Raw genomic sequence first — 18,910 nt, 5'->3', positions numbered from 1 at the left:
GTTTAATGCTCCAATTAGATATACCTCCCCTGGAAATATATGTCTATCATCTGCAGCGTCAACCCTCTCTAACATTTACTATTGGCTAATACTGAAAATATGTTACAAAACTGAAGACTGGGTCACACAGAACAAACGTATTTTGCATGCTTCATTTTGGGAGACGTTTAAAATCATTCTAACACAGACTTCATGGATTTAATGACATTTTAATGGAATCAATTGGTGACCGAGACCCAAAAGATACCAGGCACTGATTCAAAGGAAGTTAGATTGACTTTACTGCTTCATCAAAAATGATATATCCCGTTATTAAAAAGAGTGTCTGAGTTTTGTTGGTTTAAAGGAAATATTGACAACACACACATGATTGTATAATAGTACTTATGTGGATTCAGAAATATATCCATATATTAGCTTTCTTATCGTAGGAATTTGTCTACTTTATATTTCGCCAAGTTGGACTTGGTTATGGTTTGGGGTGCCATGGATGAGTTTCTGTAGGTTCCATATCATTAGCAAAGCAATGCGATATGAATGCAATAGTCCACTACCCGAACCATCCATGTAAATACGTTTTTATTGCATTTGCTTCGGTAATATTATATCTTAATCAAGATGTTAGTTTATAAAAAGAATATACAGATATATTAATAATCGTATTGTTTCTCTCACTATACAATCTTGGTGTATCTAATGAAGACGCATTCATAATTTTACTTAAGCCGAAGCCACTAATTAATTGAGATTAACATATTTGAACAGATAACTTTTGTAAACATATATTTAATTTATAGACATAATACACATAATGAACCAGATTCAGCAGACACCAACAACACAAGCGACACACACACACACACACACACACACACATACATACATACATACATACACACACACACACACACATATATATATATATATATATATATATATATATATATATATATATATATATATATATATATATATATATATATATATATATATATATAACGAAGCTTTGTTTAGAAACAAAAGTCTCGATTAGTCGGTCGAATCTGTAGGTTTTATACATTTTAAGCCAACGGAGAAAAAACAAAATAATATGTTTTAACTTTGTACATCCTTTTCGATCAGGAACACCTGCTTCATTATCATAGTGTTTAGTCACGGTAAGGTTGATACCCTGAATCATAAAGTAAGGATGTAGTGACAGTACAAATAGAAAATATTATACTTAACCTGATATTTAAGGATTAAAGGTCGCCCAAAAAAGTGTGTTGTTCGCGAAATATGATACAAGATTTGTCTTCCTGATATTACACAATGACACGGAGATTTCAAGTTTTGCCGAGTCATCGTGATATACGAAATATCCTGTTAACTTTAGAACTACTGAACGGTAGAACACATGTATGAGGGATGTAAGGTACAAAATGCTTCTGAGCTGAAACTTTAAGTGAGTGTTATGTGAGTATGGTATTAGTGTTATGCGATGCTATAATCATTTTATAAAGGAACTCACATTACAATTACTTTACATCCACGACCGTCCTCGTAAATAAGGGACCAACAAATGATTGTCGGATCGGTAGGGGTGGGACATTTAGAAGAAAAAAGTTCTTACACTCGGATGGCTCGTAACACTATTCTTACTTTGATTTCAATAAGATTTGGAAGTGTCTTGGAATCTGCTATGTAAGAGAAAGCGCTAACAGACCACATATTTTGTAATTGTATGCACAAGTGTATTATATGCCCTCATTACATAACTATAACAAGCAATGGGTCTCACTACCGAGCGAATCAAGCAACACTTCTGTGAGTCAAACTTGGTGTCAATGTTTCCGTTATTTCAATGGACTTCAGGAAAACAATAGTTATCGCTTCTAGTGTTCTTAAACGCGCAAGTGCAGCAAATAATTTCCTCCAATCAACTAACACACAAACACTGACGACATCCTAATTTCATAATGGCATAGTCTCTTTTGCTGTACAATTGCGTGACATATCAGCAAGCATTTCCAAGCCGAAGATTAGTGAACACCTGTACCTGAAAATATCAAGGGAGTTCCTTATGCTAAGAAATTAGGGGAAATTCATTTTACGAAATCAGTCTAGGATACCATTAAATCTCGCGAAGAAGAAAATGGCAAGCTACTAGTTTTTATAAATATTTTCATGCCACCCACTACCTATATTCAAAGAAATAATCACTAAAATCTAAGAAGGATGAAACACTTCCAAATATTACTCTAGCACCAGAATGCGCATAATGTCTACTGGATGTGGAAGGAAATTGAAGAAAATTAGTTAAATTCCGTACCAAGGAATGTATCAACTGGCTCTGGAATATCGTAATGTAGTTTAATCAACCAATTAATATGAAATTAGTCAAATCAATCGATTGATTTGGCGTGTGCTTTCAAGTAAGAAAATCATTATAGGAACATGTACTAGACGTACATAACAAACAAGAGTTTAATGCGACCAACAAAACATTTAAAACTCTCCCAAAATACCTCAAGACAACTGTCGTTCTCAGCTGAGGGTTCGTTCTTGCGTCCTTTTGGAATAAAGCTACAGCTTGGACAGTGACACAATAAAAACTCTTGAACACAAGTGTCACAATTGTCATGAACCACACATAAAGTATTATTGTGAATTTCAATCTGATGTGAATACGTAAAGCCCACAAAAAGGATACAATCCACGCTCTTTTTCTTATTATTCTAATTATGATCGGTCCTTAATACGTCTCGAGTTCATTGTCATGTCTTTGAATAGAATGATTGAAGTCGACAACTTGGACAAAAAGACACATTTTTGTTTGTGGACAAAGGTGTGACTTTTAGCTATTTGTTGAAACAAGATGTCATCTAATGATGCACATTATCAATAATTAACAAGTACTGTTCTGTGCTTGGAATGGAGAAGTTGCTCAGAGCAGGCTGGACTGAACTATGTTAGCTTGGAAGTTTACTAATTAACTATTTATTTTCCTGCCGAAATGCAAGATCTCTTCAGGAAACATATTGTGCAGGTTAAGCCTTCATTTGTAATTTGGTACAACAACTGCAATAATTATATGTTGATTGTGTGTCATGCAATATGATTGGATTTAAACTTTTGATGCAAGCTCTTCTCGATACACGAAATGTCCTTAAAGAAATTACACTAAAAGGCCACAGGTCGGAGACACAAAAAGCTCGTGACACTAGCAATAAATTGCTCCAATCTGACACATGCAAGCTATTACTTCAGGATTTTAACCAGTACCCTTCTCGTCACCAATCCAAACGATACTCACTGAGGAGGGGTTAAATGATGACAGTTATCATGGATGACATTCTTAACGTCATACAAGCAGCAGCTTGATGTCAAGTTTTAACTCGGAATCAGAATCGACCTGACGACTTTTTGATACTCGGAATCACAATTAGCCTGGTGAATTTGATACATGAATCTATTATAATCGGCGTAGTGAATTTGAAACATGCATCTATCAAAATCGGCATGGTGACTTCGAAATATAGGATCGGACCGGTGTATTTGAAACATGCATCTAATGGAATCCGTCTTATGACTTAAAAAAATACATTTATCACAATCGGCCAGGTGACTTCGAAAATTACATCACAGTCGTTATGGTGACTTCGATACATTACATTTGCATTATGATTTCCGGACATACAACTTTTTTCTAAAGTATACCTTGGGTGACAATTGATACACACGAATTAGAACTACATTTTTCAGTCAAAGGAAATATCTAATTCACACAAGAAATAGAACTAAAGTTTTCAGTCAAAGGAGATACCTAATTTACATGACAATCTGATACACTTTATTTGCATTCAATGCCAAGTTGCCTAGGAAGACAATGACATTCCCTTCAACAAGATTTTACAAGGGCATATAGTTCTCTGTAACATAAGCGATTGTCTTCGGGAACACTTTTGTAGTCTTCCTCTCTTAAGTTATATATATATATATATATATATATATATATATATATATATATATATATATATATATATATATACAACAAAACAGAACGGAAATTGCTATCACTGGATTCTACAGGATAATGCTTGAGATTACTAAGCATGATTAATATTTCATACAAATAATGCCATCATACAGGTGAGATAATTTTTAATTCGTCTCTAAAGGAGGTTTCAACCAGGTCCGCGAATAAACGGCACCAATCGCCTTGCCTGCACGCACCAGTCCATATACCATCAAGACTAAGCACATCACAAAAAATTATTCCACAAAGCCAGTTGTACATGAACTCCCGCGTATCAGGCACGGTAATTAATTCACTTCTATCAACAGTCATTTCGGTTTCCTACAAAGAAATCATGAAAGCAAGGAATATAGACTAATTATACAGAATTACAAACAAAATAGAACGGATTGTCCAATCCCTCGATTCTACAGGAGAATGTTTGAGTTCTTATTCATGTTTTTCAACCCATTCCATGACTGGCGTCTGAGATCGCTGTCAACATCACACATGACAGGCATCTCAGATCACTGTCAGTATGGTGCATAAACAGCATTTGAAATTATTGCTAAGACTTGTGCATGTTCCGTGTCTGAGATTACTATCAGTACCGTACTTGAATGGCGTCTGGGATCAGTACCAACATTGTACACGATCGGCGTCTGAGATCACTGACATTATGTAAAGTCTCAGAGTCAGAGATCACTGGCAACAGTTTACAATGTCGGTGTCCGAGATCAATTCCAAAATAGAACAAGATCGGTGTCTGAGTATATTGAAATAGAAATCTATTTGACTGAGTATATTGAAATATAAATCTATTGGACTGAGTATAATTCGGTTGTTTACGTTGTCTTCTTCCATCCATCATTTGAGTGGTACTAGGAAGCAGGAAGCAGGCCAACATAAAACTAACCATGCAAGCAATAACGAAAGGAATACATTTTTAGTCTCCCTACATTTTATTATATGGTTTGCGTATTCTATAACCACCTCCTTATAATGTTTACAGTACATGGACATTTTTGATTGAGTTAGGCTGATTAGGCTAACAGTTGTTTCACCATATCATTCCTCAATCACCACGTACTCAGTTAAACACAAATCTGACATAACAATACGCCAACACGTATTTTACCGTGCTATTCCCCAATGATCAGTATTGTATTACACAGACATTGGACATCATAATACGCTAATAGTTATTTCGCCTTACCATTCCTCAGTCACCTCGAGTTCTATTAAATCTAGGTCTGGCATCATAGCAAGCTAATAGTTATTTCACCCTAAAATTTCCCAACTACCCAGTGCTCTATTAAAATTGTAACTAGTGTCATAAGACGCTAATGGTAATTTCACCCCACCATTCCCCAATCACCCCTTGCACTATTAATCATAGAGTTGGCCTCTTAATACGTTAATATGTTTCGCCCAGCCACTCCATAATCGTCCACTGACTTGTACTACCCGTTTGATTTAAATAACAAAATATTAGTGACGTACATTGCCCGTATCTTGGCGTCATAACTGAGCGGCTTATGTTCCGGTTAGATTTACCTCCTCTGGAAATATATGTCTACCATCTGCAGAGTAATCCCTCTCTCTGCAGTGTTTAGATAATTGAAGACCGAGTGATACAAAACAAACGTATTTTGCAAACTTTCTTGGCGACACGCTTAGAATTATTCTCACACTTACTTCTTGAATTTAGTGACATTTTAATGGAATCAATTGTTGACCTAGGCCCGAAAGATACCAGGCATTCAAGGGACGTTAGACTGAATCTACTGCATCATATGAAATGACATATCCCTTTGTTAAGTTGGATTTGTTTGTTTTGTTGGTTTAAAGGCACTTTTAACAACACGCACATGCTTCTATAATATTACTTAAGATGGATTCAGAAATATACCGGTATGTTTGCTTTCTTATCGTTTGAATGGGTCTACTTTATCTTTACCAAATTGGACATGGTTATGGCTTGGGGTGCCAGGGAGGAGTTTATGTATGTTCCATATCGTTAACGAATCCGTGTGATATGGATGCAATAGTCCATTACCCGAACCGTACGCGTAAGTACGCTTTTATTACATACACGGAATGTCTTTGTTTCTCTCACTATGAAATCTTGGTTTATCGAATACGCATTCATAATTTTACTTAAGCTAAAGTTACTAATCAATATAGGGGTAACATATCTGAAAGGATAATTAGTGTTTGTAAGCATATATTTAATTTAAAGACATAATACACATAATGAGCCACATTTAACAGACACCAACAACACAAGCGGCAACAAATATATCGGTAATAAACACAAGAGAAAAACGAGATTAAAGCTGTTTGTTTAGTAATAAAACTCGCGATTAGTCGGTTAAATTTATAGGTTGTAAACATTTTAAGCCAATGGAGAAAAAATAAAATAAATAGGTTTTAACTTTGTACATCCTTTTAGATTGGAAACACCTGCCTCATTATCATAGTGTATACACATGGTAAGGTTGATACACTGAATCATAAAGTAAGGATGTAGTAGCAATAAAGATAGAAAACATTATACAGAACCTGATATTTAGGGATACAAAGGTCGCCCGAAAAAGTGTGTTGTTCGTGAAATATGATGCAAGATTTGCCTTCCTGATATGATACTATGACACGGAGATTTCAAGTTTGACCGAGTCATGGTGATATACGAAAGATCCAATTAACTTTATAACTTCTGACCAGTAGCATGCCTTGTTTGAATAATGTAAAGTACAAAATGCTTCTGAGTTGAAACTTTAAGTAACCGTCGTTTGAGTATGGCATTAGTGCTATACGAACAGTTGATCATTTTGTAAAGGAACGCATATTACAATTTCTTTACATCCGGTATTGTCCTAGCAAATTTGGGACCAACAAATGATTTTCGGGTCGGTAGGTCTGGGACATTTAGAAAAAAGTTCCTATCCTCGGATAGCTCGATTTCAGTGAGAAATTAATTTAGTAATAAATCGGATACACACATATAGGTTAATGTTTAGAAGCCACATATGGACTTCGTCTTTTGTTTGGAAGTGTCTTGGAATCTGCTATGTAAGTGCAAGTGATAACGAAAACCAGAGAGTTTCTAAATGTATGCGCAAGTATTATACACCCTCATTACATAACTATAACACGTAACGGGTCTCTACACTTGTATGAATCTGACTTGATGTCATTGTTTCCAATATTTTCATGCACTTCAAGAAAACAGTCGTTCTCTGCTCTAGGGTTCTTAAACGCGCAAGCGAAGAAATTAATTCCCTCCAATGAACTCACGCCCAAACAATCACGAGATCCTAATTTCAGACTTGCATATTTTTTTCTTGCTTTACAATTGCATGACCATATCAGCAATCCTTTCCAAGCCGAAGATTAGTAAATACATTTTCCTGAAAATATATAGGGAATTGCTTGTACTAAGCAATTAGGGAGGATTCATCTTACGAAATTGGTCAATGCTACCATCAATTATACTCCTAGAAAATGGCAAATTACTAGTTTTAACAAATCTTTTCATGCCACCGACTACCTATAATCAAAGAATTAATTCCTGAACTCTGTCAAGGCTGGGATATTTAGAAAAAACGTTCCTACCCTCGGATATCTCGAAACACTATTCTTGCTTTGAGTTCAGTAAGAAATTAATTTAATAATAAAGCTGAAGCAATTTTCTGGCAGTGTCTTGGAATCTGCTATGTATGGAATATGCTGTGAGTCTGGCTTGATGTCACTGTTTCCGTTATTTCCAGGGATGTCAAGAAAACAGTTTTTATAATTTTGATATAGTAAAGGGAAATGTCAATATGGAAACTGGTTATGCAATAAACTGGATTCCTCACAATGGAAACGTTTATGCTGTAAACTAGAAACCCCGCAATGGAAACGGATTATGATGTAAACTGGAAACCCCGCAATGGAAACGGATTATGATGTAAACTGGAAATCTCACAATGGAAGTGGATTATGCTGCAAACTGGTGTCACTGATTTTAAAAGACTTGAACACAAAAGAGTGGTTGCTGTTACAAAGATCTCTGAAAACTTCACATTTATGCCAATAAGGGCATTATTTCGGTATATTTTGACAATTAAAATATATTGCAAGCATAACTATTCTCAAGAATTGTTATTTAGACACGCATGCTGACATACATTGGATTTGACACGCATAATGACATATATAGATTTTGACACTCATGACGACGTATATTGATTTTAATATGCATATTGACATTGATTGATTTTGACAGGCATTATGACATAGATTGAATTTGACACACATGATGACATATATTGAATGTGAGACTCATGATGACATGCATTGATTTTGACACGCATGATGACGTTGATTGACTTTGACACGCATGATGACATACATTGATCATACGAATGATGACATACATTGATTTTCACACACATGATGAATACATTTTACACGTATGATCACACACGTTATTTTGACTCGTATTATGGAATATATTGATTTTGACACACATTCTCACATACATTGATTTTAACTTTGCATTATAACATATATTGATTTAGACACGCATAATGACATACACTGATTTTGACTCGCATGATGACATACATTGGTTATGTTCTACTTTTGGAGCCGATTGGTCCATTTCTCATCCACTGGAAGCAGAGACCATGGTGTATGCCGTGAACGTCACGCTACACGCATGGTATATCAAGAATAGTACAAAAGCCCCGCGTACTCCTAACGCCACCTCTGTGTGTGTGACAGTTGATCTAAGTTAGTACTAATGTTACACAATCTGATTTAAAGGAATGTAAAAAACGGGCCTTATTAGTGCCATCCTAGGCCTATTTCAATGTGTACAAGGTCTTATTAGTATCATCTCATTTCAATGTGTACAGGGGCCTTATTAGTATAATCCCTTTTCAATTTGTACAGTGGCCTTATTAGCGTCATCCCATTTCAATGCGTACACAGGCCTTATTAGTATAATCCCATTTCAATGTTTACACGGGTATAATTAGTATAATCCCATTTCAATGTGTACAGGGGCCTTATTAGAGTCATCCTATTTCAATGACTACATTGGCTTTATTAGAATCGTCCCATTTCAATGTGTACAGTGGCCTTGTTCCAATCATCCTGTTTCAATGACTACAGTGGCCTTATTAGAATCATACCATTTCAATGTGAACTGTGGCCTTATTAGAATCATCATATTTCAATGACTACAGTCGCCTTATTAAAATCATATCATTTCAATGTGTACAGATGAATTATTACTATCATCCCATTTCAATGTGTACAGTGGCCTTATGAGTATCGTCCTATTTCAGTTTGTACATAGGCCATATTAGTGTCATCATATTTCAATGTGTATAGATGCATTATTACTATTAATGTGTACATGGGCCTTATTAGTATCGTCCTATTGCACTGTGTACAGTGGCCATATTAGAATCATCGTATTTCAATGTGTACACGGAATTAATTAGTACCATCCTATTACAATGTGTATACGGACCTAATTAGTATCATCCTATTTCAATGTGTACAGTGGCCTTATTAGTATCGTCCTATTTCAATTACCGCTCCGGTGGCCTAGTGGTTAGAGCGTCCGCCTCGGATGAGGGAGATCGTTGGTTCGATCCCCGGCCGAGTCATACCAAAGACTTACAAAAATGGTACTAGCAGCTGCCTTGCTTGGCGCTCAGCATTAAGAGGTTAGCGTTTGGACTAGTCGACCTGGTGTCAGGATAATGTGACTGGGTGGGACTTCATGCTACATGTCTGCGGCATGATGTCCCGGTGCTAGACATCACTATAAACTGTCACACTGCAGACATCGTAGCGATATGACTGGAAGATTGTTAAAGCTACGTTAAAAATCCAAATCACATCACACATCACACCTATTTCAAGTTTTACAGGAGCCTTATTAGTATCATTCCATTTCAATGTGTACTATGGCCTTATAGGTATCGTACTATCTGAATGTGTACATAGGCCTTATTAGTATCATCCATTTTCAATGTGTACACGCGCCTTATTAGTATAATCCTATCGTAGTGTCTACAGCTACATTATTAGTATCACCCCATTTCAATGTGTACAGTGGCTTTATTAATATCGTCCTATTTGAATGTGTACAGTGGCCTTACTAGTATCATCACATTTCACTGTGTACAGATGCATTATTAGTATCGTCCTATTTCAATGTGTACAGGGGCCTTATTAGAATAATCATATTTCAGTGTGTACAGATGCATTATTTGTATCATCCTACTTCAATATGGACGTGTACCTCAAAAGTATCGCCATGTCTCTATGTGTACAGTGGCCTCGTTAGAATGAACATCGTTTCTTTATAATTGAGAACCCAATTATCTGTTTATAGAAACTCACTTTAAAATAAAATAAAATAAAATAACATAGACTCCGCAATTAAAAATCATTATTAGCTAAGCGATAAGGAAAAGGTTTATAATTTCTGCATACGATACAAAATAAAGTGGTTGCGTGAACATAAGAATTAATCTGGGAAGTCAGCATTACTTCTGGAAGGAGGTGGTCCTCTGAGGAGCATGCGCACAGAATTCAGATTGATAAGGTAGCAACAAAAAAGAAACAAGAAAATTCACAGTTCATGAATCACAAACGTTTGAGCGCAAAGTATAGATAAAAATCATTTGTAAGAAAGTTACATTTCGCTAGGGGTGGTAATTGGCGTTGTTCCGTTATACATAATACAGGGGTAAGTTGGGTAGTTCCGTTATAACTAATGTTAGGATTATTTGGGTAGTTCCGTTTTAGCTAATATGGTATGTGAGGTAGTTCTGTTACAACTAATTCAGGAGTAAGTGTGGTAGTTCTGTTATAACTAATACAGGGGTAAGTGGGGTAGTTCCGTTGTAGCTAATACAAGGATCAGTGGGGTAGTTTTGTTATAGTTAGCATGGTATGTGAGGTAGTTCCTTTTTAAATAAGGGATAAGTGGGGTAGTTCCGTTATTACTAATACACTGATTAGTGGGGTAGTTCGGTTATAACTAATACAGGGGTAAGTAGGGTAGTTATAACTAATACAGGGGTAAGTGGGTAGTGCCATTTTAACTAGTACAGGGGTAAGTGGGGTAGTTCCATTATAGATAATACACTGGCAGACTCAAAAGACAGCGAGTCGGTGAACTTACTGTTCCCACTTTCTGTATTTGGCTATTACATGTCGTATGAGATAGCAATAGTAACAATCATCACTGAATTTGTTATTGCCTGTATTTATTTGTTCCGGATTTGTTTGAAAAATATTTATGAAATGTTACAGAAGACAGTTAACATTTATCAAATCCGTTGATCAGTTATTCAGTCAGGTCTGTTAATTTGTTTATTGTGTTACAGAAGACAGATAACATCTATCAAATCCGTTAGATCAGTTATTCCATCAGGTCTGTTAATTTAGTTCTTGTGTTTCAGAAGACAGATAACATCTATCAAATCCGTAAGATCAGTTATTCAATCAGGTCTGTGTTATTGTGTTATTGTGTTACAGAAGACAGATAACATCTATGAAATCCGTTAGATCAGTTATTCCATCAGGTCTGTTAATTCGGTTATTGTGTTACAGAAGACAGTTCATATCTATCAATTCCGTTGGATCAGTTATTCAAGCAGGTCTATTAATTCGGTTATTAAGTCAAATCTCTTAATTCAGTTGTTTAGTTGAATCCCTTACTTCGGTTATTGAGTCAGATTTGCAAATTCATTTATTCAGTCCAACCTGTTATCTGGGTTATTCAGTCAAATCTGTTAAATCGGTATTTAGTTTCCATAGATGCTACAACAAAGTATCAAGTTGGGGTTTCTTACACACAAATGATGCGTGGAAGATTTTGCAAGGATTTGCAAGACTGTATTATCGATTCAGAGACTGATATGTGAACCAAGGGGCATTAATTTGCATGCCATAGACAATCCATTCGTTGCGTCCTCGGATGACGTTTATTAAAGTCGCCACTCCAACATTTTTCCCGTTCTAAACCCTGCGATCTTTCCAGCTTTCCTTCTCCAATTCATCCTACGATCTATCCAGCTCATCCACTTTGGACGATATGGTGTGTCATGTTCTAAAGTTTGGTTTAACAATGTAGCAATCTGTAATTCTTCCATGCAACCACCATTTGGATCTTAAACATATATATCCAATTCTACAAATCGTAACTAACGTTCTCTTAGCATGCACCGGCCGACTTTTTTTTTATCTAATGTCAGAGTATGCCATGAGAATGTAGACCACAAAATTTAACATTGGAGAAAAATAAAGAAGTACCTTCACACCCGAATCGGGCTTATAGTAATTTGGACGGTCCTTTAATAAAGTATTGATGATTCCTCGATACAGCAGTGATGGACAGTCCCTCGACACAGTAGAGATGGACAGTCCCTCGATACAGTAGAGATGGACACAGTCCTCGATTCAGTAGTGACTGACAGTCCCTCGATACAGAATTGATGGACAGTCCCTCGATACAGTAGTGATAGACAGTCCTTCGATAAAGTAGTTATGGACAATCCCTCGATACAGTAGTAATGGACAGTCCCTCAATCAAGTAGTGATGAACAGTCCCTAAATACAGTAGTGATGGACAGTCCCTTGGTACAGTAGTGATTTCACAAGGAACCTAGAGTCATCCAATTTATCAAGCTAATGACAGAACAAGATTTTTTGTTATCATAAAAGGATTTCAGTATGTCTCCAATTCCATTATGCAATATTTTATCCACACCACGTAAAATGTGATTTTTTCATACAGATGTGAATATTTGGTACCAGAGTTCATGAAATTGCATACGGAAAATATACCATTAAAGGCAAGTCTCTGTATGCCTTGATTTACTTGTTTAGAATAGGAATAAAATATACTCTCTCTCTCTCTCTCTCTCTCGCTCGCTCTCTCTCTCAGAGTAATCCAAATGTGTGCTGTTCATTCCTATTGTATTAGTTTATAAGGTAGGTTATCTATGTTGTGTATATCTCTATCGAGTGTACTATTTTATAAGAATAGTTGTAAGAATCACTTGGTTAAATACATTGTTAATGTTAGTGTTATTTTATATTTTCACTGTAAAGAAGAGAACATTCTTGTAATCGTAATGTGTAGGTTCACTCGTTGATTCAAGGTGGAATAGTATTTTCATCCAAGTAAACATCGCGTGACTCGACTTCAGGACACGAGTTCTTGAAATGTCAGAATGATGTAGTTCCCGATTTATATAGAGTGAACCACCTGACCTTGTGTATCAGTTCGAATCATTTTCCTAGTACCAACACTAGTCTTAGAAGAGATATTTAGTTGCGTTAAGTTGAGGGGATTTATTCATTTGAAGCATAAAGTTTTCAGATTACATGAAAATATAAAGCTGTTTCTGAAACTGTGGAATCGTTTAAGGACATTTCGTCATGATTTATTAGTACCATTGAAACATCACTACAATAGTTAAACTTATTCGGAATACCACTCATTCGGATTACTCGATACTGTTGTATTTATTCAAACATTTAAGAATATTAAGGATATCCTTCATCATATTGTAAGTTATTTTTAATTTTTCACTTTGTATTTTAGGGAAATAAATTATATTTTCAATTTTACAAACCTTGTTGGTGTTTGTTATTTTGTGTTACTTAGTTTAATATCATAGAATGGTAACATTAAAACAGTCTCTCTCTCTCTCTCTCTCTGGATGAACAATTAGTGTGACCTTTTGTCAAACACGAACGGAATCAGTCTGTATTTTAGTGACGGAGAGAACAAAACTATTACAGTAGATTTCTTGACTGGCTACATAAAATGTAACGCAATTATGAAACACGCTGCTCTGAAAATCTTGACGTTTTGTTATTTTCCGCCTAAATAGAACGAAAGATACGCTCTTCGTGTGCAAAACTTGAGTCTATTTTTAGTGTTAAATTTCGATAGTCAAAGGGTTCATTGGTCCAAACGAAAGCTTTATTGTTTAAAAGGTTTGTTGGTTCAAAGGGTAATATATCCGAACCAAAGGTTTAGTGGCCCTACGGGGTCCAAAGGTGCGTTTTTATCCGAAAATTCATTTGCCTGAAAGAAGGGATCAACAGTTCGAAGATGCTTCGGTCCTAAGATTCATATGAAATGAAAAAGATGGCTATTGGTCCAAAGCAAAATATCTGGATCAGTGGTTCATTTCTATGAAGAGTTCCGATTAGTTTGAAAGAAGACCAGAAAGGAAGATCAAAGAAAATATTGTTGTGATTTGTGGTGTGACGGGTTGTTATGCCACCACTGTGGTAGGTATGTTATGGTTGGGGTGGGTGCTCCCAATATTCCATTTAAATTACTATAGAAGTCCCACCCAGCCTCTATTTTGGTTGGAAGCTAACTTAGTGAAAGATAGCTGTAAAGCTCCGAGCCTCCAGTCGGCAATGCCGACGGTTAAATGATTGAATATACAACAACAACAAAAAATGAAATTCAACGAATAACAGTTTAATGACAATTCAATATTCAAATGATTAAAATTTCCCAAGTACTCTCCTTCCGCTCTACCCTGTGATAGTCTATTGCATCATTTGATTAGTAGTGTGTGATAGCTTTCCACCTGCCATTGTATTCTACTCCTCTGAGTATCCTTCTATCCTATTCCTCCAATTCGACTTTCTCCAAATGCTTCTCCTCCTCGACTTCTCTATACTCCTCCTCCTTCTCCACTTTCTCTTCGTTGACTCAATTTCCTCCTCCTCGACTCTCTCTACCTACTAGACTTGTCGACTCCGACTGCTCTGCTAGTCTCACTTCTATCTCCCATCTTAGAGACTAGACACACAACTGTACCGGAAGTTCTGTCCCCCAAAAGGCTTCCTGTGAAAACACAAGGATGGTACAATATTTTCCTTAGCCCTCTCATCTCACACTACACCGAACCTATCATCAGATAACGGCTATTAAATTTCTTTGGTCACGAATTCATTTAAATCGAAATACTCATTCGTTCATGTATGGTAAAACAACGTCTTAATAAAAGCACGGTATCAATTACTTCTCATACATACATCAATGAATTGCATCACATCAGTACATATTCCTAGTCCCAGTATACTAAACAATATCAGCAATCAGACACATTTCTTTACATTACAACTCATATAAAGTACACAAATATTCAAATATCCATGCTCTCATATCAATACATACATATCAACTAATCTTACACACTTCAACCATTTTCCAAATTCTAAATTCTGACTTACCACATGAATAAATGCACTAGTTTACTACGAAGTAATCTAACAGCGAACTACAGAATTAATTCTGACCACAAAATAACAATCTACATAATTCTTTACATAATACTCAAATTCATTTCTCAAATACGCATCTATATTAAACACTATAAAGGTAATTCTACGTACTAAACGATCCTAGTATAATTAAGTACACATACTACACTTAATTACAATTACTATGCCTTAATATTCTGCAAAAATCGAGCAAATAACTTACTGACCTTTACGAAGCTTTGTCTTTCCTGAGAATCTCCTCTTTAAGTTATACCGCCAAATTATGAGTGACTTCCTCCCAGTAACCATATATTGCTCAGAATCTTCCTAGGCGAAACTAAATTTTCGCTTGCTAGTTAGAAGTAATAATTTAGATCGAAATTGGTATCACGCCTCTATCTCAGTTCTGATTGGGTGTCGTTGTGACCCTATCCAATCAAAAATAGCGGACAATGTCCTCTCGCTGTCTGTCCACGTGGGGACGGACTTAGAACACGCCCCGTTCACTCGCGGGTTCCTCTGATCTTAGGACAAAGCTGCAACACATAGGTGGGAAGTTGCGCTATCTAACGCTTGTGCCGAATCAAGATGCCGGATCTTCTCCCTGGTCACGGTACCTTTGCGTAAGAGATTAACTCTAGATTACGGCAATGTTTAGACATCAAACTATGGCTTGTAATAACACCTTAGTATACACGACTTACGAACTGGGGCTGAGCAAACGTGACATGATTTAAAAACACACACACGCACACACATACACTCACAAAGGAGAGAGATATTAATATAGCATTAAATTTTTGTAGAGACTGTAGACCATAAAACCAGGTGGCATGTTTTGGCATGCAATTATCTATGTGCTACATAATACTTAATTCGTATCCCTTTCATTTACATTAGATCTAGACAGAGGATTTTCTCCATAATTAATAAGGGACAAAAAACGAAGTAATTGTAGCTCTCTGGTTACTTTTTTACCTATAATTTTGTATTATCAGAAACATTATAGGGGTGGCTGTGTGCCTGCTATCTTTCCTATTCAGTTATTCTCCAAGTGTTTTTTTCTTCTTCAAATATATGTCAATCCAATATTAACCAATTACCACTTTATGGCTGTTGGACCAGTATTGGGGACATTACACATAAGGACTGTATTAGAGACATTACACGTAAGGACTGCATTAGGGACATTATACGTAAGGACTGTATTAGAGACATAACATGTAAGGACAGTACAGAGATATTACACGTAGGGACAGTATTAGGTACGTTTGTCAGAAGATTGATTGGCCCGAAAGAAGGGTTCAACAGTGCGAAGATGCGTTTATCCAAAGATTCATTGGCCCAAATGAAGGGTTCAAAAGTTCAAAGGTGCGTTTGTTCGAAGATTCATTAACTCGAAAGAATGGTTCGGCAGTTCAAGGATGCGTTAACCCAAAGATTCAAATGGAATGGGAAAAAAAGGTTATAGGTCCATATCAGAACATCTGGACCAGATGTTCATTTCTATGTAGAATTCGGATTAGCTTGAGGGAAGATCAGAAAAGAAGATCAAAGATTATATTAATGACATTTAAACACACACGTACACTCATAAGAAAGAGATGATGATATAGTATTAATTTTGTTGTAGGGACTGTAGACCATAAAACCAAATGGCATGTTTTGGCGTTCATTTATATGTGTGCTACATAATATTAAATTGTATTACTTTTATTTATATTGGATCTAGGCAGAAGATTTTCTCCAAGGATAAGAATGGATAAAAACGAAGTAAACGCTGCTTTCTGGTTCTATCGTATCTACAGTTTTATTATCATAAACATTATCGCGATAGCTACGTGCTTGCAATCTTTTATTTTCAGTTAAAGTTGTTTTTCTTTTCTCACAGAAATTGAACGTTAACAAATTGACACTTTTGTGTATAGATTTATTCTGAATCCGTCAATTTTCACTTATCTCCAGTGAGTTATTTTATACATCCGCCATATCTCGGAAGGTATATTAACATAGTCCGTAATTAATTTTTCTTCATTTTGTCTTGACTATGATGGACATGTCGTTATCAGGATTGTCATCCTCGTGCAACAAAGGAAAACTATTCACTTGATGGACATGACGCTTTACAGGGATGGTATTCTCATGTAACGAAAGAATATTATTTCATTGGGGCTTAGTCCATCAAATATCCAGATCGCAAAGGTTTAAAACAGATCCAAGTCCGTTAGTAACTTTACTGTCTGGATAATAACTTGACTTCTATTTGTCCGATGGTCATGCAACTTCCTAGGATTCTTTCTCTTGTGGAAGTTGGTTCATTCAAGGATAAGATCATAGTGGCTAAAAATAGTTTTTTCTGTATGTCTGTCCGAATATTTAAAAAAAAATGTATGATGATAACTTCGGTTCTATTTGTCTGACGGTCATGAAACTTCATAACCTTTAGGTTGAAAATCAACGCTATTGATCTTGGGACTGGTAGAGTCAAGTAAATGTCACGGTAGGCCAATAAATCAGTCCCTCACCGCTGATGATATTGATTGACGGTTTTGGGTTTGATATCACCTATTTATTAAAACATGGAAAAATTTGCCGCCAATTTTGGCTGCACACATATGTGTACATTTTAAAAAGTTACCGGTGGTTCTCGCGGCTGTGAAGCTACCGTTGGCTGAAGGGTTCTTTTGGTGGCATGTACTTTATATTTCTATTCAAATCCTATGTTTGGTGCCATGTAAATCCATATGGAATAGCACAAACCTCTCTCCTGGGGCCATTTTGAATTTCGCGCTAGATATGGCTGTTGCAAATTACTGGCATATATGTACATTGTTCACAGGTTTGTTCAAGAAAGATTTGCGTGCAGCACAGTTGCACATTTTAATGAATAAGTGACATCATACCTACATATCGTCCCTCTGTATCAACACAGATTGGGGTGTGGGGATTTATAGGACTGGTGTCACGGTGGCTACAAATAACATTTTATAATAAATATAAATATTTGATAACCCCTTGGAAATTTGTCCTTGGTAACCCCTTGGAAATTTGTCCTTTTTAATTTGACCTCACACGAACATTGTGTACAATAATTGAGCAATTAATTAAATTGGGGGCTGTGCGCACTTTTTTGTACTTGTCGTAAATGGCTAACCGGTCTTACACGATTGGTTAATACAAACTCAGACAAAGCCATGTCCCAAGACCAATCAGATACGCCATAATCAAGTGCAATAAAGTCAACTACGTCTCGAGTAAAGAAATAAAATTACATAACACCTGATGTTTTCTTCTAAACACTAGGATAGTTTTTATAGCAAAACACAACAATAATCAAAGTTTTTCCGATAGTTGTGGACCGTGTGCAAAATGCTGGGTTTCCATCGGACTAATATACTCGTCTCTGTATCCATTTACAAGAGATCATATGCATTGTTTCTGTGCAATTTTATGTCAGTTTCGGCAATTTATGATTTTATACTTAATCAATAACTTACGGGTAATTTCTAGAAAAGATAATATGTTGATACTTGTCAACAAATTAAATGACATTTTCTCAGGGAGGTTTAGCTGCAGACACTTTATTTTCCTTGGGTT

General features: G+C 36.0%; 1 long non-coding RNA gene across 1 annotated transcript; it reads left to right on the top strand.

Annotated features, from left to right (window-relative positions):
* Positions 1-5,830: 5,830 nt before the first annotated feature.
* LOC149775632 (uncharacterized) lies at positions 5,831-8,130 on the top strand. The gene is made up of 2 exons (XR_016416465.1): positions 5,831-6,069; positions 7,771-8,130. It is a non-coding gene; the product is annotated as an uncharacterized LOC149775632 (long non-coding RNA).
* Positions 8,131-18,910: the final 10,780 nt, after the last annotated feature.

Source organism: Sinohyriopsis cumingii, chromosome 19 (assembly GCF_028554795.1).
Source record: "Sinohyriopsis cumingii isolate HCF-2022 chromosome 19, ASM2855479v2, whole genome shotgun sequence".
In the NCBI taxonomy this organism is placed as follows: domain Eukaryota; kingdom Metazoa; phylum Mollusca; class Bivalvia; order Unionida; family Unionidae; genus Sinohyriopsis; species Sinohyriopsis cumingii.
This window is presented reverse-complemented; position numbering and strand designations above follow the sequence as displayed.